At 38.9% G+C, this 19426-nt stretch overlaps 1 protein-coding gene across 2 annotated transcripts in view; it reads left to right on the top strand.

Moving 5' to 3' along the window:
• The window catches only part of NEIL3 (nei like DNA glycosylase 3), a 527805-nt gene that overhangs the window by 202748 nt on the left and 305631 nt on the right, over window positions 1-19426 (top strand). The gene's annotated exons all lie outside the window — the stretch shown is intronic.

Below are 19426 nucleotides of genomic sequence, written 5' to 3'. Positions count from 1 at the left end.
ATGAGCCTTTTTTGAGATCACCCTTTACTCTCCTTGCAGAGCTGTACTATACAGCCCTAAGACATGCGAGGCCAAAAGAGAGTCAGCATCACTGATAGTCTCCGCTGTCTTCAGAGTGTGTGTTTGTGCTCAGTTTCTGACTCTTTTGTGACCCCATGGAGTTTCCCAGGCAAGAATACTGGAGCGGGTTGCCATTTCCTCCTTCAAGAGAAATCACGATATATTTCTAAATGTCTTCATACAGTGAGAGTCAAGCTTGTGCTTGTGCTCAATATGCTAATGGGATCAGTGGAGAAATAACTCTGGAAAGAATGAAGAGACAGAGCCAAAGCAACAACAACGTCCAGTTGTGGATGTGACTGGTGATGGAAGTAAAATCTGATGCTGTAAAGAACAATATTGCATAGGAATATGGAATGTTAGGTCCATGAATCAAGGCAAATAGGAAGTGGTCAGACAGGAGATGGTAAGAGTGAACATTGAGATTTTAGGAATTAGTGAACTCAAATGGACTGGAATGGGTAAATTTAACTCAGATGACCATTATATCTACTACTGTCGACAAGAATCCCTTAGAAGAAATGGAGTAGCCATCATAGTCAACAGAGTCCAAAATGCAGTATTTGGATGCAGTCTCAAAAATGACAGAATGATCTCTGTTGGTTTCCAAGGCAAACCATTCAATATTACAATAATCCAAGTCTATCCCCAACTGGTAATGCTGAAGAAGCTGAGGTTGAATAGTCCTCAGAAGACCTACAAGACCTTCTAGAACTACCACCCAAAATAGATATCATTTTCATTATAGGGAACTGGAATGCGAAAGTAGAAAGTCAAGAGATACCTGGAGTAACAGGCAAGTTTGGCCTTGGAGTACAAAACTAAGCAGGTCAAAGGCTAACAGAGTTTTACCAAGAGAACACACTGGTCTTAGCAAACACTCTCTTCCAGAAACACAAGAGAAGACTCTACACATGAACATCACCAGATGGCCAGTACCAAAATCAGATTGATTATATTCTTTCCAGCCAAAGATGGAGAAGCTCTATACAGTCAGCAAAAACAAGACCGGAAGCTCACTGTGGCTCAGATCATGGACTCCTTATTGCAAAATTCACACTTAAATTGGAAAAAGTAGGGAAAACCACTAGACCATTCAGGTATGACCTAAATCAAATCCCTTACAATTATACAGTGGAAGTGACAAATAGATCCAAGGGACTAGATCTGATAGACAGAGTGCCTGGTGAACTATGGATGGAGGTTCTTGACATTGTACAGGAGGCAGCGATCAAGACCATCCCCAAGAAAAAGAAATGCAGAAAGGCAAAATGGTTGTCTGAGGAGGCCTTACAAATGGCTGAGAAAAAAAGAGAAGCTAAAGGAAAAGGAAAAAGGAAAGATACACCCAACTGAATGCAGAGTTCCGAAGGATAGCAAGGAGAGATAAGAAAGCCTTCCTCAGCAACCAATGAAAAGAAATAGAGGAAAACAACAGAATGGGAAAGACTAGAGATTTCTTGAAGAAAATTAGAGATACCAAGGGGAAGATTTTATGCAAAGATGGGCTCAATAAAGGACAGAAATTGTAGGGACCTAACAGAAGCAGAATATATTAAGAAGAGGTGGCAAGAATACACAGAAGAGCTATACAAAAAAGATCTTCATAACCCAGATAACCATGATGGTGTGATCACTCACCTAGATCCAGACATCCTAGAATGGAAAGTCAAGTGGGCCTTAGGAAGCATCACTGTGAACAAAGCTAGTGGAGGTGATGGAATTCCAGTTGAGCTATTTCAAATCCTAAAAGATGATGCTGTGAAAGTGCCACACTCAATACACCAGCAAATTTGGAAAACTCAGCAATGGCCACAGGCCTGGAAAAGGTCAGTTTTTATTCTGATCCCAAAGAAAGGCAATGCCAAAAAATATTTAAACTACTGCACAATTGCACTCATCTCACATGTTAGCAAAGTAATGCTCAAAATTCTCCAAGCCGGGCTTCAATAGTATGTGAACTGTGAACTTCTGGATGTCTATCCTGGATTTAGAAAAGTCAAGGGAACCAGAGATCAAATTTCCAACATCTGTTGGATCATGGAAAAAGCACAAGTGTTCCAGAAAAACATCTACCTTTGCTTTATTGACTGTGCCAAAGCCTTTGACCGTGTGGATCACAACAAATTGTGGAAATTTCTTAAAGAGATGGGAATAACAGACCAGCTGACCTGCCTCCTGAGAAATTGGTATGCAGGTTAAGAAGCAACAGTTAGAACTGGACATGGAGCGACAAACTGGTTCCAAATTGGGAAAAGAGTACATCAAAGCTGAAGATTGTCACCCTGCTTATTTAACTTATATGCAGAGTACATCATGAGAAATGCCAGGCTGGATGAGGCCCAAGCTGGAATCAAGATTGCTGGGAGAAATATCAATAACCTCAGATATGCAGATGACACCACATTTATGGCAGAAAGTGAAAAAGAACTGAAGAGCCTCTTAATGAAGGTGAAAGAAAAGAGTTAAAAAGTTGGCTTAAAATGCAACATTCAGAAAACTAAGATTATGGCATCCAGTCCCATCACTTCATTGCAAATAGATGGGGAAATAATGGAAACAGTGAGAGACTTTATTTTTTTAGGCTCCAAAATCACTGCAGATGGTGACTGCAGCCATGAAAGTAAAAGACGCTTGCTCCTTGGAGGAAAAGCTGGGACCAAGCTAGGCATCATATTAAAAAGCAGAGACATTACTTTGCAACAGAAGTCCATCTAGTCAAAGCTATGGTTTTTCCAGTGGTCATGTATGGATGTGAGAGTTGGACCATAAAGAAAGCTGAGAGCTGAAGAATTGATGCTTTTGAACTGTGGTGTTGGAGAAGACTCTTGAGAGTCCCTTGGACGGCATGGAGATCCAGCCAGATCATTGGATGGACTGATGCTGAAGCTGAAACTCTAATACTTTGGCCACTTTATATGCAGAACTGACTCATTTGAAAAGACCCTAATGCTGGGAAAGATTGAAGGCAGGAGGAGAAGGGGTCGACAGAGGATGAGAGTTGGATGATATCTCCAACTCGATGGACATGAGTTTGAGTCAGCTCCAGAATTTGGTGATGGACAGGGAAGCCTGGTGCACTGCAGGCCATGGGGTCACAAATAGTCGGACAGGACTAAGCAACTGAACTGAACTGAAGCTTGTGCTAGCTACAATAACAACTGGTACTATGTGACAGTAAGAAGCACACTAAACAGGCTTTAAAACAGTGAAATGGAAACAATTTATCTAAAGAAGAAGTATACAAGTTAACCTACCGCCAAAGTCTAAAAGTGGTATAGCAGGGATAAGTTTAATTGGTTAACAGAGGGAGAAAAAGTAATCCAGAATGGAGTAGTTGTTGAGGCTGAAAGAAGTAAAATGTGAGCTCAGCCTTGGATTTGAACATTTGAGGTGAGGTCTAAGACATGGTAGGTGGAAATTAGCATCATGAAGAAAGATAAGAAGGAATAAATTCCCATGTAGGATTGTGGAACAGATGGTAAGCTTACAGTGTTTTCAGTCTGTAGTGATTACAATTTCAATACAAAGCACAGCATATATAAATTTTATATTCAGGTACTGAACAACAACATGTAGGTAATAAATATGCTTTGATAATTTTAGTTATTTAAGATGTTTCCTCTGTGGTCTCATTCACTGCTTTATAAATTGAACTTAGAGTCTCTCACAAAAGTTTTGTCCAGGATAAACTATCCTGATGTGTTAATACTAAAATGTCTGGTGCTACACTACTTCCTGTGTCCCACTATTGAGAACAAGTTAACAATCTCTCCTGTTAAAGACAAATTTATCTTCCAATATGACATATTGTTCTATACTCATCACTCCTATGTGTATGTCTACATATATTAACTGAACTTGCAATGACATTGTAGTTGTTTAGTTGCTCAGTCGTGTCTGACTCTTTGCAACCCATAGATTGCAGCCTTCCAGGCTTCCCTGCCCTTCATGATATCCCAGGGTTTGCTCAAACTCATGTCCATTGAGTTGGTAATCCATATCCAATGATCCCAACCTCTGTTGTCTCCTTCTTCTTCTGCTTCAATCTTTCCCAGTATCAGAGTCTTTTCCAGTGAGTTGGCTCTTCACATCATAGTATGGAGTTTCAGCATCAGTCCTTCCAATGAACATTCAGGGTTGATTTACTTTAGGATTTACTGGTCTCATCTCCTTACAGTCCAACGGACTCTCAAGAGTCTTCCCCAGAACCACAGTTCAAAGGCATCAATTCCTTGGCGCTCAGCCTTTTTTTTTTTTTTTTTTTTTTTTTGACTTCCAAATCCATACATGACTGCTGGAAAAAACCATAGCTTTAGAATCTATGGACCTTTGTAGGCAAAGTAATGTCTCTGCTTTTTAATATGCTATCTAGGTTTTCATTGCTTTTCTTCCAAGGAGCAAGCATCCTTTAATTTCATAGCTGCAGTCATGATCCACAGTGATTTTGAAGCCCAAGAAAATAAAGTCTGTCACTGTTTCCATTGTTTCCCCATCTATTTGCTATGAAGGGATGGTACCAGATACCATGATCTTAGTTTTTTGAATGTTGAGTTTTAAGTAAGCTTTTTCACTGTCCTCTTTCACCTTCATCAAGAGGCTCTTTAATTCCTATTTGCTTTCTGCCATAAGGTTGGTGTTGTCTGCATATCTGAGGTTATTGATATTTTTTCCCAGCAATTGATTCCAACTTGTGCTTCATCCAGCCTGGCATTTTGCATGCTTTACTCTGCATATAAGTTAAATAAGCAGAGTGACAATATGTAGCCTTGAAGTACTCCTTTCTGAATTTTGAACCAGTCCATTGTTGCATGAGAAACGCTGGGCTGGAAGAAGCACAAGCTGGAATCAAGATTGCTAGGAGAAATATCAATAACCTCAGATATGCATATGACACCACCTTATGGCAGAAAGTGAAGAAGAGCTAAAGAGCCTCTTGATGAAAGTGAAAAAGGAGAATGAAAAAGTTGACTTGAAGCTCAACATTGAGAAAACTAAGATTGTGGCATCCGGTCCCATCACTTCATGGGAAATAGATGGGGAAACAGTGGAAACAGTGGCTGACTTTATTTTTCTGGGCTCCAAAATCACTGCAGATGGTGATTGCAGTCATGAAATTAAAAGACACTTACTCCTTGGAAGGAAGTTATGACCAACCTATGCTGCTGCTGCTGCTGCTGCTAAGTCGCTTCAGTCGTGTCCGACTCTGTGTGACCCCATAGACGGCAGCCCACCAGGCTCCCCCGTCCCTGGGATTCTCCATGCAAGAACACTGGAGTGGGTTGCCATTTCGTTCTCCAATGCATGAAAGTGAAAAGTGAAAGTGAAGTCTCTCAGTTGTGTCCAACCCTCAGGGACCCCATAGACTGCAGCCTTCCAGGCTTCTCCATCCATGGGATTTTCCAAGCAAGAGTACTGGAGTGGGGTGCCATTGCCTTCTTCGACCAACCTGTACAGCATATTAAAAAGCAGAGACATTAATTTGCCAGCAAAAGTCCGTCGAGTCAAGGCTATGGTTTTTCCAGTGGTCGTGTATGGATATGAGAGTTGGACTGTGAAGAAAGCTGAGCACCAAAGAATTGATGCTTTTGAACTGTGGTGTTGGAGAAGACTCTTGCAAATCCCTTGGACTGCAAGGAGATCCAACCAGTCCATCCTAAAGGAGATCAGTCCTGGGTGTTCATTGGAAGGACTGATGTTGAAGCTGAAACTACAATACTTTGGCCACCTCATGTGAAGAGCTGACTCATTTGAAAAGACCCTGATGCTGGGAAAGATTGAAGGTGGGAGAAGGGGACGACAGAGGATGAGATGGTTGGATGGTATCACCAACTCGATGGACATGGGTGTGGGTGGACTCCAGGAGTTAGTGATGGACATAGAGGCCTGGCGTGCTGCAATTCATGGGATCACAAAGAGTCGGACATGACTGAGTGACTGAACTGAACCGAACTAATTGTTCCATGTCCAGTTCTAAGTGTTGCTTCTTGACCTGCACACAGATTTCTCAGGAGGCAGGTGAGGTGGTCTGGTATTCACATCTCTTTAAGAACTTTCCACTGTTTGCTGTGATCCACACAGTCAAAGGCTTTAATGTAGACAATGAAGCAGAAGTAGATGCTTTTCTGGAATTCTCTAGCTTTTTCTATGATCCAACAGATGTTAGCAGTTTTATCTTTTGTTCCTCTGCCTTTTTTTAAATACAACTTGAACATCTGTAAGTTCTTGGTTCACATATTGTTGAAGGCTAGCTTGAAGGATTTTGAGCATTACTTTGCTAGCATGTGAAATGAGTGCAATTGTGTGGTAGTTTGAAAATTCTTTGGCATTGCCTTTCTTTGGGATTGGAATGAAAACTGACCTTTTCCAGTCTTGTGGCCACTGCTGAGTTTTCCAAATTTGCTGGTGTATTGAGTGCAGCACTTTCATAGCATCATCTTTTAGGATTTGAAATAGCTCAACTGGAATTCCATCACCTCCACTAACTTGTTTGCAGTAATGCTTCCTAATGCCCACTTGACTTCACACACCAGGATGTTTGGCTCCAGGTGTGATCACAGCTTTGTGGTTATCTGGGTCATTAAGATCTTTTTTGATAGCTTTTCTGTGCATTCTTGTCACCTCTTGCCACAATAACATAAAATGAATAGACAATAAAAACACAAACAAAGAAAACTTTGCAAATGAACAGTCACCATAGCCTGTGAATAAGTTATTAAAATCTCACTGATGGGCTAGGTGTAGTTTGCTACCCATCGAAGGCAGGACTTTCTGTTGAAAGAATGACAGAGAACAAACATTGTTTTCAACAATCCTGTAATATACTCTATTTTGCTAGGAATTAGAGTTAGAGATATCTTTATTCTCTCTGTGCTATATAGAAGGAAAATCCTCAGATTGGAGAAGACTGTTTCTGCAAAAGGATTTCTCTTATCTTAAATACTTTGCTTACCTACTAGGAAGAACCTGAAGTAGTGACAGTTTTAGATAAAATCTTAAAGATTTGATCACTAGAGGGGAATGGATTCTGACAATCCCTAGTTTGGTAATGTTACAACTGATGAAAATGGAAAAAAAGTAAAAACTGATAGCATTTCTCAACTAGAAAAAATAAAAACAAATATTATAAAATTAATTTAAGATTCCAAATTTGTGTTAACTTTTAAATTTGCCTACTGAAATGGCACAGATTTTCAAAGCAAGTCCTCAGAAAGTCTTTAAAGTCCATACAGTCTTTGGGGAATTATCTAGTAAAAATGGATTTTTAAAAATGTGTCTTTAAAGTGTGCCTGTGAATAATCACTTTTAAAAAACTTTCCAAGATTTCAGAGGAAGGGAAATTTTTACTATTGGAAAATTATATTTTTTAGAGTTTTACTAAAAACAGTAAAAAATATTATTCAATCCATTTTCCAAGGAATTTTGGCATAATTCTACAGATATGTTTATGTGATTTAATGGTAATACTCAGCTGAAGTGTTTTTCTTTTACCTCAATGCTTATTGTTGTGAAGATTCATTATAAATCCCACACAGTTTATTTTCATTACAGAAACAAATTTGAGTGTTCAAGCTTTATAGATATTTGAGTTGTATCTATCAAATGATAATAATCCATGCAAGATTTTACTAAAATATGTTTTTAGTGTTTCTGTTTCTCTACCAGAACATATAAGTTATCTGAATTATTTACATGATGTTTTGGTTTCTGTTTAAAAAAAATAAAAAAACTAATTCCTGTAAATTGTATGAGAACGTTCAGCAGCAAAGCTCCATTGACACATAGAGATTTTATTCTTACAGTTCTAGAGTCCTTCATGCAGAGGGACATGCATTTTGATTTGACTGTGTGTGCTGAGAATGAGTAGGTTGGGACATAGGAAAGGATAGCAGAATATTTGGAAATGAAGACATTGAAACGGCAGTGCCATCAGATCAACTTTTCCATCTGGCCCAATTTGGCAACTATGTGAGTGTCATTGTTTTGCCAAAATATGACTAAAAATTAAACATAAAAATTTTCTTGAGCTGAATCTTGGGCAGATGAAAGTGATCTTAGAAGGGGAAGGACACAATATATTTCTAATTAATGTAAATTCACTATTGGTTAAGATTTTGTTTCCAAAGCTTTGTAAAAACAATTGACTGGACTGTTGCTAAGGGATTTGTAAAATCAACAGTATCTACAATCATAAGCAAATATCTTATTTATGATAAAATAATGTAAGACAGTAAGTTACCTGTGTCATTTTCCAGTGGTCATGTATGGATGTGAGAGTTGGACTATAAAGAAAGCTGAGTGCCAAAGAATTGATGCTTTTGAACTGTGGTGTTGGAGAAGACTCTTGAGAGTCCCTTGGACTGCAAGGAGATCCAACCAGTCCATCTTAAAGGAGATCAGTTCTGGGTGTTCATTGGAAGGACTGATACTGAAGCTGAAACTCCAATACTTTGGCCACCTCGTGTGAAGAGCTGACTCATTTGAAAAGACCCTGATGCTGGGAAATATTGAGGGCAGGAGGAGAAGGGGACAACAGAGGATGGAATGGTTGGATGATATCACCGACTCGATCGACATGGGTTTGGGTGGACTCCGGGAGTTGGTGATGGACAGGGAGGCCTGGCGTGCTGTGGTTCATGGGGTCGCAAAGAGTTGGACACGACTGAGCGACTGAACTGAACTGAACTAAAATTACCCCCATGTGGTCATACCATTGGCACATTACTGTTGAGGTGATGACTTTGTTAATTATTTCAGACAAACTGATACATATAAAAATTCTGAAACTGTATTTGTAATCCACAAGCTGAAGAAAAACTTTCAGTTCTTATTTCTAAACAATACATAAGGGTTGGTTGGCTTTCAGTTCCAGATCAGGTTGCTATTTAATATTCTACCTTGCTTGATTTGTACATAATAACATAAAACATGATATTGGGAGCATTGATGGTCTTGAGAAGAGAGCTATAGCCATACATTTTACATAAACTCAGTACAAATTTCAGGAATTTAACTATCTGTAAAAGTTAAAAAAATGTATGACTATACTTTCATGTGGTAGTTATATAAATTAGCTGTAGATTTGTTAATATAGTGACCCTAAAGATTGGTAGAGAATTTCTTTCCTGCTTAAATACCCTTTCATTATTAGTATAAGGCAAAGAGAAAAGGAAAGATATACTCATCTGAATGCAGAGTTTCAAAGAATTGCAAGGAGAGATAAGAAAGCCTTTTTAAGTGAACAATGCAAAGGAAAAAAAAATAGAGGAAAACAATAGAATGGGAAAGGCTAGAGATCTCTTCAAGAAAATTAGTGATAACAAGGGAACATTTCATGCAAAGATGGGCACAATAAAGGACAGAAGCAGTTTGGACCTAACAGAAGCAGAAGATGTTAAGAGGTGCAAGAAAACACAGAAGGACTCTACAAAAAAAGGTCTTAATGACCCGAATACCACAATGGGGTGGTCAGCTAGAGCCAGACATACTGGAATATGAAGGCATGTGGGCCTTAGGATGCATTATAGTGAAGGTGATGGAATTCCAGCTGAGCTATTTCAAATCCTAAAAGATTATGCTATTAAAGTGCTGTACTCAGTATGCAAGCAAATTTGGAAAACTCAGCAGTGTCTCCAGGACTGGAAAAGGTCAGTTTTGTTCCAATCCCAAAGAAAGACAATGCCAAAGAATGTTCAAACTACCACACAACTGTGCTCATTTCACATGCTAGCAAGGTGTTGCTCAAAATTCTTCAGGGTAGGCTTCAATAGTATGTGAACCGAGAACTTAACAGATGTTCAAGCTGGTTTAGAAAAGGCAAAGGAACCAGGGATCAAACTGCTAACATCCAGTGGATCATAAAGAAAGCAAGGAAATTCCATAAAAAAAAACATTGTCTATGCTAAAGCCTTTGACTCTGTGGTTCAAAACAAAGTGTGGAAAATTCTTAAAGAGATGAGAATATCAGACCACCTTATCTACCTCCTGAGAAACCTGTACACAGGTCAAGAATCAACAGTTAAAACCAGACATGGAACAACAGACTGGTTCAAAATTCGGAAAGGTGTATGTCAAGGCTGTATATTGTCACCTTGCTTATTTAACTTATATGCAGAATACATTATGCAAAATACTGGGCTGGATGAAGCATAAACTGGAATCAGGATTGCAGGGAAAGATATCAATAACCTCAGATGATACCATCCTAATGTCAGAAAGTGAAGAGAAATTAAAGAGCCTATTGATGAAGGTAAAAGAGGAGAGTGAAAAAGCTGGTTTAAAACTAAACATTCAGAAAACTAAGATTATGGCATCCAGTCCCATCATTTCATGGCAAATATAGGGGAAAGAATGGAAACAGTGACAGATCTCGTTTTCTTGAGCTCCAAAATCACTGTGGTTGATGACTACAGCCATGAAATTAAAAGACGTTTGCTTCTTGGAAGAAAAGCAATGACAATCCTAGACAGCGAATTAAAAAGCAGAGACATCACTTTGCTGAACAAAGTCCAAAGCTATGGTTTTTCCAGTAGTCATGTACGGATATGAAAATTGGACCATTAAGAAGGCTAAGCACTGAATTGATGCTTTTGTACTGTGGTGTTGGAGAAGACATTTGAGAGTCCCTTGGACTGCAAGGAAATGAAACTAGTCAATCCTAAAGGCAATCAACACTGAATATTCATTGGAAGAACTGATACTGAAGCTGAAACTCCAATATTTTGGCCACCTGATATGAAGAGCCAACTCGTTAGAAAAGACTCTAACGCTGGAAAAGATTGAGAGCAGGAAGAGAAGGAGATAACAGAGGATGAGATGGTTGGATGCCATCACTGACTCAATGGACATGAGTTTGAGCAAGCTCCTGAAGATGGTGATGGACAAGGAAGCCTGGTGTGCTGCAGTCCATGGGGTAGGAAAGAGTCAGACATGACTGAGTGACTGAACAACAACAAATTATACAATTCAGCATTCTTGCATTCATACTAAGTTACTTCAATCATGTCCAGCTCTTTGTGACCCCATGGACTACAGCCCACCAAGCTCCTCTGTCCATGGAATTCTCCAGGCAATAATACTGGAGTGGGTAGCCATTCCCTTCTCCAGGGATCTTCCCAACCCAGAGATCAGACCCAGGTCTCCTGCATTGCAGGCATATTCCTTATACTCTGAGCCACCAGGGAAGTCCTTCTGTGTGTGTGTGTGTGTGTGTGTGTGTGTGTGTGTATTTATATTCAGAAGAATTAAAAACAGGGTCTCAAAGAGGTAGTTGCACACCAGTGTTCATAATAGCACTGTTCCCAATAGCCAGTAGGTGGAAGCTACTCAAATATCCTTTGATAGATGAACAAATCAGAGGATATACATACAATGGATTATCATTCAGTCTTAAGAATAGAGGAAATCCTGTAACATGCTACAACGCAGGTGAATTTTGAACATATTATGCTAAGTAAAATAGATCAGTCACAAAAATGTTCCACTTATATGAGATAGCTTAAGCTGTCAAATTCAAAGACACTGAAAATAGAATGGTGGTTACCTGGGAGTGTGTGTGGATGGGGTTGGTGGAAGGCACTTCTGTTTAATAAGAGTAGTATTTCACATTTGCAGGATGAAAGTTCCAGAGATCTGTTTCATCATGTGGATGTACTGAACTCTGCTTAACTGTACACTTCAGTTCAGTCACTCAGTCGTGTCCAACTCTCTGCAACCCCATGAATCACAGCATGCCAGGCCTCCCTGTCCATCACCAACTCCAGAAGTTCACTCAAACTCACGTCCATCGAGTCGGTGATGCCATCCAGCCATCTCATCCTCTGTCGTCCCCTTCTCCTCCTGCCCCCAGTCCCTCCCAGCATCAGGGTCTTTTCCAGTGAGTCCACTCTTCACATGAGGTGGCCAGAGTATTAGAGCTTCAGCTTCAGCATCAGTCCCTCCAATGAACACCCTTCATTGAAGACTGATCTCCTTCAGAATGGACTGGTTGGATCTCCTTGCAGTCCAAGGGACTCTCAAGAGTCTTCTCCAACACCACAGTTCAAAAGCATCAATTCTTCGGCGCTCACTTTGCTTCACAGTCCAACTCTCACATCCATACATGACCACTGGAAAAACCATAGCCTTGCCTAGACTTTGTTGGCAAAGTAATATCTCTACTTTTTAATATGCTATCTTAAACATGCCAAATTTCATGTTGTTTGTATTTTTAGCAGAATTAAAAAGTAATAAAAAACCTAGAAATATGGAAATAGAAGGTGAAGAAAATGAAAACAAAATGGTGCTGGTTTTATTGTTACATGGTTTCTTTCAATACTTGAACAATATTTTGATTTCAATATTTCCATTCATCTATTATTACTATATAATTCATAGATGTGACAACTGGGATTCAGAGCCAGAACCACCCGCCTCCAGGCCTGGTTCTCAGTCCTGTGCTGTGCTTCTAGAAAATGACTTCAGAAAACATTTACCAAAATAATCTTAATAGTTACATTATGTTATGATTTTATGATATATTGTTTTGTCAAAGGATATAATCTAGCTTCATCTGTATATCACCATTTATCTTAAATGGATATTTGATTTTCATTCCTTAAACACATTTGTTGGGATTATTTTATATTATCTAGTGGATATTTTATATGTTTTCCAAAGATATAAGGTACTGAAAGAAACAAACATTTGGAAAACAAAATTTGAATTCCATTTTCTAGCAAAATGGATATTAGAGTAAATAATTAAGGTCATGTTAATAAGCTTGAATTTATAAATACTCAAATCAAAGATGACCTGCCTATGGATATTTGCTGTCCATATTTCTTACGTTAAAATACAACAACACAGAGATCAGACACAAAAATTCCCCAACCAGACAAAACCAGTTAAGCCATGTAAGCCAAACTTAATCTAGCTTAGTTCAGGAATGCAAGTAAAATTTAACTTAGGTTATTTCTTATAAATTCTTCTAATGATCATAAACGAAACTTAAGTTGTCCTCCTAAAATCGTGTAAGATGATCACTTTTAATGAATCCCTTGCTGTGTAAACTCCCATTGTAGTAACCACCAATCACTGTAGAAGTTAAGCAGCTTCCTGGTCCCCTCTGTATACATTGCCCCGGAACACCCGCCTCTGAGCCTCGCACCACTTCTGGGTTTGAAGTGTCTCTGTTCCAAACAGTTTGTTTTTTGCTCAAAATATTTGCATCAAGTAAAGTTTCCTGATTTTTTTTCTTTTGATACTTAGATAGTAGTTGCAAACAATATTTGCATTATGGTGGCTCTTTTGCAGCTTTTTTAGAAAACATTTAAAAATAAAATTAAAATATGATCTAAGACATAAATACAAAACAACTAACTAGGGACTTGCCTGGTGGTCCAGTAGTTAAGACTTCACCTTCCAGGGCAGAAAGCATGGGTTTGATCCCTTGTCTGGGAACTAAGCTCCCACATGCATTGTGGCCAAAAAAAAAAACCAAAACACCACAACATAAAGCACACGTAGTACTGTAACAAACGCATTGGAGACTAAAAATGCCCCTCATCCTAAAGAGAAATCCTAAAAAAACAGCTAAGCAGTGCAAATAGAAAAATGAAATAGTGAAAGTTTGAATGAGGAGCATGCAGTTATTTAAAATGTGTACTGTTTTCTATGTGCCCTGCAACACTGAGGAAAAATTGCTGTTATTTGTTTTACAATGTAGAGAAAGGCATGGAACAACCAAAAAAGCTCTTCTAACACTGTATATCCATTCTGAGGTCATGTTGCTCTTGCAAAAGAGGGAAATAGCTTTTGAACATTATTCCTGTGTGTTCTTCATTGTTCGTACTGTAAGTTTCTAACTGATACAGTAATGATTGTTTTAAAACATGTACTATTTTGTTCTCTTCATTATCTCTGAAAATTTCCCTCCATTCTTAAAAGCCAATTAGATTTTCTTAAGTTGCATAAACTAAAAAAAAGAGGTCATTTCCTAGTCTTCTGTGGGGTAGGAGATGTCAAGGGAGTGAGGAAGGGAAGGATAAGAGTTTGAGGAAAGGTAGAGACTGCATCTATGGAGGTCAGTATAAATATATCCGCCACAATCCTCTATCTGACTTCTGATTTCTATCCTTAGTCCTCATCCTTTTAGCATCTCCAGTGACCTACCTAAAGGGCAAACTGGATTTTACCTGTCTTCTGCTTGAAAACCAATCACCATCTTCTTATCAAACTTAAAATCCAAACCTCCTGCTGCTAAGTCGCTTCAGTCATGGCTGACTCTGTGAGACCCCATAGATGGCAGCCCACCAGACTCCCCTGTCCCTGGGATTCTCCAGGCAAGAACACCGGTGTGGATTGCCATTTCCTTCTCCAATGCATGAAAGTGAAAAGTGAAAGTGAAGTAGCTTAGTCGTGTCCGACTCTTAGTGACCCCATGGACTGCAGCCTACCAGGCTCCTCCGTCCATGGGATTCTCCAGGCAAGAGTACGGAGTGGAGTGCCATTGACTTCTCTATTTCACCCTACTGGGGCCACAATAATTTGGCTCATGCCTCCCTCCCAGCCTAATTTCAGTTCAGTACCTTTTATGATCAGCCCATGAAAGTCACCTTGTCTTCCTTTTATTTTCTCTGACACAGCAAAGTCTTTTCCACCTGTCTGGAACACTCCTTCCTACAAATGTTATCCTGCTCTGTTCATAGCTGAACCATTCTTTAAGCTTCAATTTAGATGTAGACCCCCTGCCCCCGCCAAATGTGTCAAATGATTCTATCCAATGTGGGTCCAAGTATCCCTCTTCATTACCCTCTCTATCATATCACTGTTTGTTGAGTAAATTATTTCTAACTCAGTTGCTCATTATTCATTTGTATGTTCATTTATTTTTATCTCCCCACTATAAACCCTGTGGTTATACCTATTGTACCATTATGGCCTGCCATGACATAGGATGTATTGTCAGGAACCATGGATATAGTTAAATTAATATGTGAGTAAATGCATGTTTGCACATTTTTCAAACTTTCTCATAACTGAGATAATCTGCTGCCTAATAACTGGCTCAGGTGGAATCTAAATTTGTAAACTTGACTTCATTAGCACCACCTCCAAAATGATTGATTGAAATATCATGGATTGGAGGTCCTACAAAACAAATGTGTTGGTAGCTTAGCTACAAAATCTCCCTTCTCCTCCTAGCCATAGGAGTAAAAGAAGGGTGGAATAACACAAGAGATGAAGGGTCAGATGCCTCAGAGCTGCAGAAGATACAGTGATACATCTTGTGTGCTGATGGTTCATTTAACTCATCGCCTCCTCCAGTTGAAAAAAAGAGAAGGATTTGAAGTCTTTAGAAATGGCGAAACTCCTTTTTCAAACTGTTGATCCAAAAGAGCACCCATTTCCTTGAAGATTTATGGCTTATAATCTCTATCCTCTGCAGGTTGTGGAAGAATGGGCTATTCATGCTATCTAGAAAATTTAAAGTCAATTTGTTATTTTATTCAATATTTGAGCAGTTCTTCACAATCCAGGGTCTTCATCCCCACTTCCCGTCTCTCTCTCTTTCTCTCTCGTTGCCCCTCTCTGTCTCTCTTTGTTCTGTCTCCCTACTTTCTTTCATGTAGAATGCTATCTCCTGAAAAACAAACAAGCAAGCAAAAATGAACTCTTTTTGACTATACAGACATTGGGTAAATCATGCAACCTACACTGAACTATGAAGATTTTTTTTTACTTAGTTGAAAAGTTGTACGTGTTTTTGTGTTTTCTTGATCTTAAAAACTTCCCCCAAACCATGATGCTTTAGAGATGCTAGAGGACTCAGTAACAAACCATCCAGAAGATGAAAGCAAATCAAAACAAAAGACTGGCCAGCTATATAACACTCTAGGATGTTGAAGAGCAGGCAGTTAAAGACCTTCTCCATCTTTTTAGTGGTGTTAATTGGTTCCAAAGAAAGACTGGCTGCAGGTACACACACGGTCAGCTGGCCACCCATTACAGGCTTGATTCAGTAAACAGGTCCAAGGTGGTTATGTGTGCAGAGCTTTACACAATCTATTTCTGAAATAAAGGTTTTAAAAATTTATATGTAAAATAAAAGTGTGTATATTTACTAAATTAGTTTATAGCTGAGGTAACGTTTAATAGAATAAAGTGCTTAAGTTCACTTTGTTTTTAACTATGACAAAGTTTGTTATTATAGTCTTCTCTTTAATGTTCTGAGCAACTTTCTTGCAGTAAACAATGGCGAAAATTAATAGTATTCTTACAAGGAATTTGATAGTGCATTTAGAAAGGAGAATTAATGAGAATATTTTATTTCTATAATTAGCCAAAAACAGGTACATTCTGAAAAAGTTTTTCTTTTTCCACTCCCAAATTTTGGCAATTACAAATAAATGAGCAAAGAACATTCCTTTGTTATTATTCTTTTGGTTGATAAAGTTAGGAGAAGTGATTGAAGCCAAATTCCCCCAGTGACTTAAGAAGATAAGGTCTTTTTTGGGGTTTGAAGGTTATGGAAGTGTCCATTTTAATTTCTTTAAATGAATCATACATCTAGAAGTTACAAAGAAAAGTCATCTCATTACCTATTTTATGCAAATCAATGAGGAAAGATACATTGGTTATTTTTTTTTACCAAAAACCTATTTCATAAACTAGAAAATGCCTATAGTGTGCTGGGAACCAGTTGTGTTTATAAGCAAATTAGTATCAAGAACTTTGAGGGATATAGGTTTATGCTATTTGTAGCTAACCAGGTGTTCTGCTGGTTTCACTGAGCTAGCAGAAGACACAAGACTCCTGAACTGGAGATGAAGTACTTACTATTCATACCACGGGAAACAGCATGAACATGGCATATTTGTGTAGATTCTCCTAGTTCCCCAAGTTACGTGGGTGTGATGCCAACAGGTCCACATGGATGCCACACATGAGGCAGGGAGACAGCACACTGAGGAGTTAGACACACAACCTGAATCTTTTTATAACGGGCACAAGCAAGCCTGGCTTTTGTTCGGGAAGAAGACATTATCTTTATTACACTGAACAGAAGGAAAATCTGCCCTTTGCTCTGAGTGGAGGGAACATAGTATTTTTCAAGGTTGTTTACTATACACACATCTTTGAAAAGACAATTTGGGACAAAAGGGCAGTTTCTGCTTGTAAAATGTGCAGAAACACAAGAAGCTGATGTTTTCTGACCATCAGGAGTCATGGAGGCAGCTATTTAGGTAAATCACAATTGTATAAAATGTAACAATAAATTTTACTGAGACATTTTATCCTCTTTTAAAGCATATTTATCTTTATCTTTATCATTATTATCTTTATCAATATCTTTGTCATTCAGTGAATGATAAAGAAGCAACCTCATTCCATAGCAGTGCTAAAAGTAAAAATAGAATTGCTTATTTCTTATGAATTCATGGTATTTTGTGTTTAATTTTATTTGATTCTAGATATTAAGGAACTTTATTGAACCAGTGAGTAAATAAATAGGTGCTCTAATTAATCTGGTATTTATACTGGTACAATCTCCAAAGACTCTTGGTAGCCTATCATTAGGTCTTGGATGCTCATGTTTTGAGGCAAAGAGAACTAATTTATAACCTCCTAGCACAATTTTTATAGGCCCTCCCATATAATCGCTTTATTATAAAATCAACTAATTTGGAATCTTAGTTACACCTGTAGACTCCCTTCACAGCGGTACCTAGACTAATACGTGAATAATGGGAAGAATGTTTACTTAGGGAACTGGGAGGGTTTAGGGACTACCCTAGAAGTCTGCCCACCACACCCGCCTCACAGATTTCTGAAAGTGTCAGAACTTTAGCACACTTATATGTATTGTACAGTCTGCCAGGAAGTATTTCAAAATAAATAACAGCCATCTTATAACTAGTGTTGAGGTACCTTACAGCCAGGTGACTATTAGCTATTTCTGTGACCCACTTGGGTCACCTCAATCTCTGAAATGGCTCAACAGACCTGCTCGGGCCCAGGGTCCAGCTCTCCTGGGTGCACCACACAACCCTCTCAAATCATTTTTCCATCTCCCATTTCCCATCTGCCACAGATCAATAGATGAGCCCTACTCACTTTGCTGCTGCTGCTGCTGCTAAGTCACTTCAGTCGTGTCCAACTCTGTGCAACCTCATAGACGGCAGCCCACCAGGCTCCCCTGTCCCTGGGATTCTCCAGGCAAGAACACTGGAGTGGGTTGCCATTTCCTTCTCCAATGCATGAAAGTGAAAAGTGAAAGTGAAGTCTCTCAGTCGTGTCCAACTCTTCGCGACCCCATGGACTGCTGCCTCCCAGGCTCCTCCGTCCATGGGATTTTCCAGGCAAGAGTACTGGAGTGGGGTGCCATTCTACTCACTTTAGACCTCTCCATTTCTGGAAGAAATTGTTGCCTCTTCTCTCCAGCTGTTTTCAAGGCTTTCTTCTTCCTGTGTTTCTCTCTGGGAGACTCTGCTTACACCCAGTGTAAGAACAGTGGCCTCGGAAGAGCTTTTGCAAATACCTCTGAGATAAAGGAATTTATGGAAGGACCTTAAATATTTTAATAGACCAGGGAAAGAATTATAATGTAACAGACAGAACAAAAATATTTCAGGGGAGGGACAAATTTGGAGTAGGGGACTAAAAAACCGCTGTACATAAAATAAGCAACAAGGATTTACTGTATAGCACAGGGAATTATATTTAATATCTTGTAATAGCCTATAATTGAATATAATCAGTAAAATAGCTGAACCACATACTTTGTACCTGTAACTAACACAGTGTTGTAAAGCAACTATACTTCAATAAAAAGAGAAAAAATTAATATATCAGATTATCATGTCAAAGATTTATATTTCTGAATGAAGTTGAGGTTGATTCCTTTGGTTTGGGCAACTAAAAGTGGATTAAACCATGGTCCAGGGAGAACTGACAGTCTGGTCTAGGACTTGAGCTCTAAGCATCTGTACATAACAGAGCTCTATACGTGAGTCTGAGTGAACTCCGGGAGTCGGTGATGGACAGGGAGGCCTGGCGTGCTGCGATTCATGAGGTCGCAAAGAGTCGGACACAACTGAGCGACTGATCTGATCTGATCTGATCTAATATGGATCTTGCCTGAGAACAAAAGGACTACAAAGTAAAAAGTTTTCAAGGAATTTAAAAAATAAACTTTAAAAGTAACAATATTTTGGGACTTCCCTGGCAGTCCATTGGAAGACTGCACTTCGTTGCAGGGGACATGAGTTAGATGCCTGGTTAGGGAATGAAGATCCCACATGCCCTGTGGCATGGCCAAAGTAAGAATATTATTATTATTTATTATACTATATTTATTGTTTTAATTTATTTCTTATCAATAATT

This window comes from Bos mutus, chromosome 27 (genome assembly GCF_027580195.1).
Source record: "Bos mutus isolate GX-2022 chromosome 27, NWIPB_WYAK_1.1, whole genome shotgun sequence".
Lineage (NCBI taxonomy): Eukaryota > Metazoa > Chordata > Mammalia > Artiodactyla > Bovidae > Bos > Bos mutus.
Note: the sequence above shows the minus strand (reverse complement) of the source record. Positions and strands in the feature narration are given on the sequence as shown.